Raw genomic sequence first — 7842 nt, 5'->3', positions numbered from 1 at the left:
ATATTGACATAAGGAGATACAAGTATGTATCAAATTGACAATGGATGGATTGTGATTACTACTCTTGGTTTTCAATATAAGATCTAAAATGGAAAGCATAGGTCCAGGCATGGTGGTACATGCCTTTGAACCCTAGGAGGTGAGCATCAAGCAGATCTTGAATTTAAGTCCATCCTGATACAGAACAAGTTTCAGGTGAAGAAAAGCTTAGGTCTAGGCCTGTGGATACAGAGCCTTGCAGATCTCTGAGTTCAAGGTCAATATATAGAGCAAGTTCCAGCACAGCCAAGCTGAGGCAGTAAAGGAGTTGGAGAACAGAAAACTGGTGATAATGTAATGGAAGAGGCCATGTCCCAGGCCCAGAAGCAGCAGAACTCAGCAGCGTTGTCCATGTGGCTCTGACTTTAGAGGTAAGAATAGAAGGGACTACTGGGAAAATGGAAGCTTGTTAGCTGTAGCTGAGAAATTAGAAGTGATGATGAAGAGACCAGCATCATTGAGATGAAAGCTTCTAGGAAATGATTTCTGAGAGGACAAAGAAACTGTGTTCCAGAGATAGCCAGGATTGTACCTTGTGTTGAAGCTGAACTTGGTCACATGTAAGAATCACCCAGGTGGTACTGGTTTTGAAGGCATGACGGTGTCATGAGGAGCAGCTGAGGCTTGGACCAATAAAGGGAGCATAACTGAGACTATNAGTGAATCCTAGTTGCAGGAGAAGAACCCAACATATTGAAGATGTCAGTCCCATGAGATGAGCAGAAAGAACAGCCACAGTAGAGTGGAGTCAACCAGAGCTTAGAGTAATAGAGGGCAGAGCTGGAGAAGTGACCTTATCTCTTTGGAGGATAGCAGAAGATCATGTGTGGATCCAAGACATTGGAACAAGAAACTGTAACATTGAGGTTACCTTGGAGACCCCAAGATCTTTGAGATGCAAGAGCTGTGGGGTACCTGTGCAGGAAAACCAGCCAAAGAGAAAGAATTGTGCTGCAGTGAACAAAGCAGAAAGGAGTTGGAGATCTGAAGAATGCTTTAACATCAGACATGGAGATGCAGTTTGGAGATTTCCAAGCTGGCTTTTGGTTTTGTTTTGATCCACTATTTCCTCCGGATGACATTTAGGAATGATGAAGTCCATGTTGTGAAGTTGGAAGTATATGATCTGCTTTTAGATTTTCTTTTTTAGGGGATTACAGTTACATTGAATGAATCTCAGAAGAGACTTTGACCTTTGGACTTTTAACATNTTTGAGACTGGTATAGATGATGGGGACTTTTGCAGTTGGACCTCATGTACTTTTCATTATGCATGTTTAAATATGGTCCTCATACATTCCTGTACTCCAACATGGTTATGGGGGCCAGTGAGCGGAATGTGGGAGTTTGAATATGCTCGTAACAGGGAGTGACTCTATTCAGAGGTGTGACCTTGTAGGAGAAAGTGGATATCTCTGGGGGTGGACTCTGAAGCTCCACCAAGTGCAAAACACCCTCCTATTCCCTCCCTGGAAGACAGTTTCTTCCTGGCTGCCTTTGGATCAAAATGCAGAACTCTCAGCTCCTTCTCCAGCATCATGTCTGCCTGCATGCTGCTGTGCTTCCTGCTATGATGAAAATGGACTAAACCTCTGAAACTGTAAGCCAGCCCCAATTAAAGGTTTGCTTTTATGAGAGTTGCCTTGNTCATGATGTCTATTCCTAGCAATGGAAACACTAAGACAGAAACCTTGGGAGTGTATTTAATATGGTGAAGCCTTTGCACAATTCTGTAGGCTTCATCATCGTGAAAGAATATGTACTGGAGCCAGACAGTGGTGGTGCATGCCTTTAATCCCAGCACTTGGGAGGAAGATGCAGGCTGACTTCTGAGTTCTCGGCCAGCCTGGTCTACAAAGTGAGTTCCAGGACAGCCTGGGCTATAGAGAGAAACCTTGTCTTGAAAAACCAAACCAAATCAAAAGAATACGTACTGGAGAGAAACCTTTTGAATGTACTTACTATGGTTAAGCTTCTTACTATGGTTAAGAAGGAATCAATCACTTTGACAGATATAATTCGAATTCTATGTCTTCAAACGTGAGCATCACACAGGAGTTCATGACAAGCTCATTCTTGGACCCTGTCTACATCTGTTAAATCAGAAGTTTTGCTCTCAGTATATGACTCCTAGAAAAATAATTAAAAGTGGCGCCTGAACTCTCTATTTCTGACTCTCCAGTTACTACTAATCTATCTTTCGAGCAGAGGCCCCATGTCCTTGAGCTCTCTTTGGGANCAGAGGTGATCAGAAAGGTAGTCAAGGGCTCTGAAGTCCCTCAGGCACACTCGAGGTTTCAGGCAACACCAGCNCCACTGAAGCACACACACAAAACCCTGTTGAGGATTAATCTAATATCTGCTCTCTGACACAGTGTTTGCAACACAGCAGGTAGAACTTGCCATATCCACCCACAAACCCCATACACATCTAGGAAACTTCTACAGCTCAGAAACTCCTGTTGCACCTGAAATTGAATTTCCCAGAATCATGCCAGGATCAATGGTGGTAGTGGAGAATTGAAAATATTCTGATCAAGTATTGCTAAACAATGATCCCCATCACTGCCTTTATACCACTTTCAAATACTTCATAACATTTGTCACACAACAGTGAATGTGTTTGAGTCTATCCCTAACCCCTAACCCTAACCACTAATCCCTTACCCTGTTATCTGTTGACTATCCTCTATGTATACTGAATAGAGTATAGAATTAGGCTTAGACTAATGCCANTTTGTCATTAATGTTTGTCTGAAGACAGATTTTTTTCCCATATGTATTTCCTTCAATTCTCATACTCTAAAGTGCCTTAAATGCCTCACTTATTCCTTCAGAACTTACAAGCTTTTTTGTAGGGTTGTTTTCTTTGTGTGTGTTGGAAAGTTCCTTCATAATCTACATATAAAGCCTATTTTGTTAAAGCTATTTCAATGTTACATCACTCTAACATTTTATATTTGCTAATACCATAAGATACAATAGGTTTAACAAATCCACAGTCTCCTGTGAGAACATTTATTCAGGGGTGGGGAATAAGCAATGTTTATCTCCTCTTTCTAAGTTCTCAGTGGCACCACATCTCAAAATTACCACAGTTCAACCAAAGATGCCAGTGAAATTACTGAGTTTTCCTTATAAAATATTGACAAGGTGTTTGTTATGAGACTTGGATATCCTAGAATCAGTCACAATAAAAATGCTTTACTCATTATGTATGGAGACAATTTCACATTACATAAATAGTTATACCTCTTCCCCCTTTAAAAATACTGGCCAGCCGTGTCGTCTTTTTTTCTTTTTTTAAATATATATTTTAAAAATTCTTTTTTTAATTATATATTTATGTAAGTACACTGTAGCTGTACTTCAGACACTCCAGAAGACGGCACCAGATCTTGTTACTGATGGTTGTGAGCCACCATGTGGTTTCTGGGAATTGAATTCGGGACCTTCGGAAGAGCAGTCAGTGCTCTTAACCGCTGAGCCATCTCTCCAGCCCTGTCTTTTTTTTTTTTTTTAATAAAGAATTAGTATCATTTTAAAAGTCCTGCTGTGATCACTTTATTTAGTGTATCTGAAGGCATGAAGATAGTTGCATTCTAATTTAGAAGATAGGAAAGAAGCTCCATGCTGGATCTTTAAATTATTATACTGTTTTTTTTATAAGACATTAGTAGTTATGAATATCTTTTAAATTATTAAACTATTTATGTCTGCATAGTTATACATATATACATACATATATATACATATATATGCATATGTATACATATATACATAACTATACAGACATAAATAGTTTAATATATACATATATATGTATATATTAAATATGTATTATATATGTATGTATATATTAAATATATACACAATATATTTGCATATATACAAATATATATGTATTTATATATATAAATATATATGTAAATATATATTTATATATATAAATACATATATATGTATGTATCTATATACATACATATATTATATGTATATATTAAATATGTGTATATTAAATATGCATGTATATGTGTACATATATATATATATGATATTTAAAAGCACATACTCATTATCCTTATATGAATAAGGACAGTGTTCACTATGAATAACTTTTTCTGTTCTATGAGTAGTAAACTCTTTAAAAGTAATTCAGAGTGGCGCACGCCTTTAATCCCAGCACTTGGGAGGCAGAAGCAGGAGGATTTCAGAGTTCGAGGCCAGCCTGGTCTACAGAGTGAATATCAGTACAGCCAGGGCTACACAGAGAAGCCCTGTTTCAAAAAACCAAAAAAAAAAAATTAATTCAGAGTCTAATATATGTCTATGAGGGTAGCAGGTTTCTCTGAACTTGGGATTCTGCACATTCCACTTGTATAGATCACTAGTGGAAAAGGGGATGTGTGTCTTGTACTGTCTTCCCTGCCTATTTTGGGTGGTGGGCATGGGAGGGACAGTTGCTCAAAAGGGCGGTGCCATAGTGGTAGAATCTGTCTATCTTGTAGGGCGGGCTCCTGTGTGAAGAGGGCTAGAATGATGTAAACCTCTTGCTCAGGAACTGGACCAGCATCTGCCATTTGCAAGGGATGGGTATGGACCAGGATAGAATGACAAGGGGCCAGGAAGGAATTTTCCTACAATGCCGATGGGACTAGGATGGCTGGCTTAAGATTCTTTGAGAGCTCCATCAACTTGAACTGTAAGGTCATTTGGATAGGTGGTAGGAAAGGCTTTAGCTAGTTGGGGGGCTCTCCACCAGATACTGCCAGACCATGATGTTTGGAACCTGGTCAGGGTGCCCAGGACTTACATACACAAGACTTTGAACCAAGTAGATAGTAGGAAGTTGGAAAGTGTGCCCTTCCAGCCATCCCATTTTAAAAGCAGGCCATTCTTTCCAGCAAAAAACTGGCCAGTCTCCCCAACAGTACTGTCAAGTCCAAATTCCCTGCCAGGTGTTTGAAGTCCTTGAAGTGTGACTGGACTAGGTCCAGTGGGGTGCAGCTGGTGGTCTGCTCCATGGGAGTTCTCAAGAAAATATGAAGAAGTATAACACAAAGACAGAAACATGAAAACAAACCTACAGGGGGTCCAGAAAAGAAAGCAAAAGGAAGCTGATGGCAGCCTATCCCCCAAAATGGGCTCTGCCCATCAAAAAAGAAACTAAAAGGAAGCCAATGTCAACCTAGCCCCCAAAATGGGCTCTGCCATACAAGGGGGTCCTGCCAGTCTTCACTAAATCCTGTGTTGGACTGGTGTTCTCTGACTCCAACAGAAAGGAGTCCAGAGATGAGAAGGCAGCCTATCCCTGGAGCAGGCTCTGCCAGCTGGGAAGAACCTGATAGCTTCCATCAGAACCTGTGTCAGAATGGAGCTCTCTGCAACTGCATCTGAAGGGAGCTGGAGAGCATCCTCTCAGCCCCAAGGCCAGGAGGAAGTTACCAGCTTGCCTGCCCTACCTCCATTGGCCTTCAGGTTGTGAAGACAAAAGAAATCACCCCACACAGAATAAGACAAAAGGCTACTCAGAACTTGATAAAGTCAAGATACACCAGCAAACTCAGACACACCCTGACTCCAGCCCATTGCTAGGAGAGTCAATTGCTCTCAACAACAACAACAACCCTCTCTACTATCAAGTCAACGGGGACCCCTTCGTTTCCCTGCCAATGCACTAAATGTAATGGTCTGGAAAATCGCTGAAGGAAGGCCCCAGACTTAGAAGACAAAGACAAAGAATGTTTATTCTGAAAAACACAACAATACTCAAGGACTTAATCNTTCTCTAGAATGATGACCCCACATGAACCAGGAGACTCTCTAGAAAGATTAGGTAATCTAAAATTGCATTGGTGGGCTCTAGGGGGTCAGTGGCCTACATTCCTACATCATGAACTTTGAACCATGTGATGAAATAGGGCTACAGATAGCCCATTCTGAGATAGGACATTTCTCCATTTTTGTGGTTATCCCCAGGCTGTTCTTTGGGATAGAGTTTTATGATCTTGTGCTGGACTTTATGGTCTGCTTCTAGAGCTGGTGTCTGAAGAGCTAGTTTCTAAGACGTATGGTCTGTTCTTGAAGTTGGTATCTTACAGCCTGGTCCTCAAAATGGAAACAATTGGGCTTTTATTACCCTTCCAAAACAACACCCAAGATCTGGACAACCTGCTGTGGCTGCTTATAACACAGACTGTTGCTTTTTTGTCTGAAAATGCACGACCTGAGAGAAAGGTATGGATAATATTTGGTGTCCTCTAATACATATGTCTAGACCCTGAACAATACTCGTCCATAAAGCCTCTGTAAACATTTAAAATGATTTTGGGNATTAAAATTAAATCATTTCAACTTTCTCATTTTTTCTAGTGCTAAGTCTCAAACACTAGGACAAAGGGCTGAGGCGCCTATTTAACAATTCAAAACAAACCTGGCTCTCAGATTCTCCCTGACATTCCTCAGCTCCTACCCATTACAAGGTATGCCTGACTGGCCTATTCTCCCTCTAAACCCAGAGGTTGGTCTGTCCTCTTCCCAGCTGCCCTTCCTATGTGATCCAACCATTTTAGTTACCTTGTCTTTTTCATTTTATTATTTGATATCTTGACTCTTAGGTTTTTTTCTTCGCTATCAAACTAGATTGGAGTATATTAAAATGCTGGAATATTGGGAAACTGCTCTGCGCACAATTGCCCTACGGCAGGGAAGTCACCTTGGGGAGGAGGTTGGTGGGGGGGGAATTGAATGAGAAAGGGCATGTACACAGATAGAGAAGAAAGAAAAGCCACTGGATAAAATGTCTGGGCAAGAAAGTTCAGGATTAGGGGGCAGGCTATGCTAGGTAAGGACTGAGGGATGCTGGGAGAACCTGGAGGCCTGGTCTGGGTCAGTATGTAAAATATGTGCCTTAGTCCCTTGTTGGAATACTAGGCTCTTCCCTCTCACTTCTTCTTTCTCCTTATATGGCTCAGGGTCATATCTACTCAGAACTTTCCCAGATGTCCCTGTGTCTGTCTATGCTCTCCCTTTTATCTATAATAAAATGTCTGCCCCACCAGACATAGGAGCAGCCATACTCTTTCCTTTCCTTTTCATTTGTTATTCACTCACCTGCCAGTGACTGCTTCTTGTTTCAAATCCATGGAATCTTTTTGCTTTAATTGTTGATACTGTTTGATTTGACATAAATGTGGCTATAGGATTTCCTGTTAGCATTCTGTCTAAGCTCCACCCCAACAGCCAGGTATGCTCCTCCCCACAGTTACCTGGCAACAGCCAGGTAGGCCTGAGCCACTATAAAGGGGGCTGCTTGCCCCCTCCTCTCTCTTGTTTTCTTGCTGTCTTGCTTCCCTCTTGCCCTCTACTCCATTCTGACCCTGGTCACTATAGGCTCATGTTCATCCTGTGATGAAAATACATTCAGTCTATCTTCATTGAACCTAATAGTTTGTACGAGCTCCTAAAATGTTCAAGTGTCTAAAGTCTCCCCTGACATTCAAGGCAATATCTTGAAGGCCACATCTTGTAAAATCAGAGAGCAAGTTATATGTTTCCAACATACAATGGCACAGAATACCCCTTCCCATTCCAAGAGAATGGAATGTGTACATAGGCAGAGAAGATTGGACCAAGGCCAGAAATACAGCAGGCCAAACACCAAATCCTAAAGCTTTGTCTCAAACACTTTGGACTTCAGTTTCTAAAGGCTTAGATGGCCCTATTCCTGTAACTTCTCATACATCTCTCAGTTTGGGTGCTTCCTCTCCCTGTATGCATCTCTCCATGGCAGATTTCTCAATG

This window comes from Mus caroli, unplaced genomic scaffold, assembly GCF_900094665.2.
Source record: "Mus caroli unplaced genomic scaffold, CAROLI_EIJ_v1.1 scaffold_20530_1, whole genome shotgun sequence".
Classification (NCBI taxonomy): domain Eukaryota; kingdom Metazoa; phylum Chordata; class Mammalia; order Rodentia; family Muridae; genus Mus; species Mus caroli.
Note: the sequence above shows the minus strand (reverse complement) of the source record.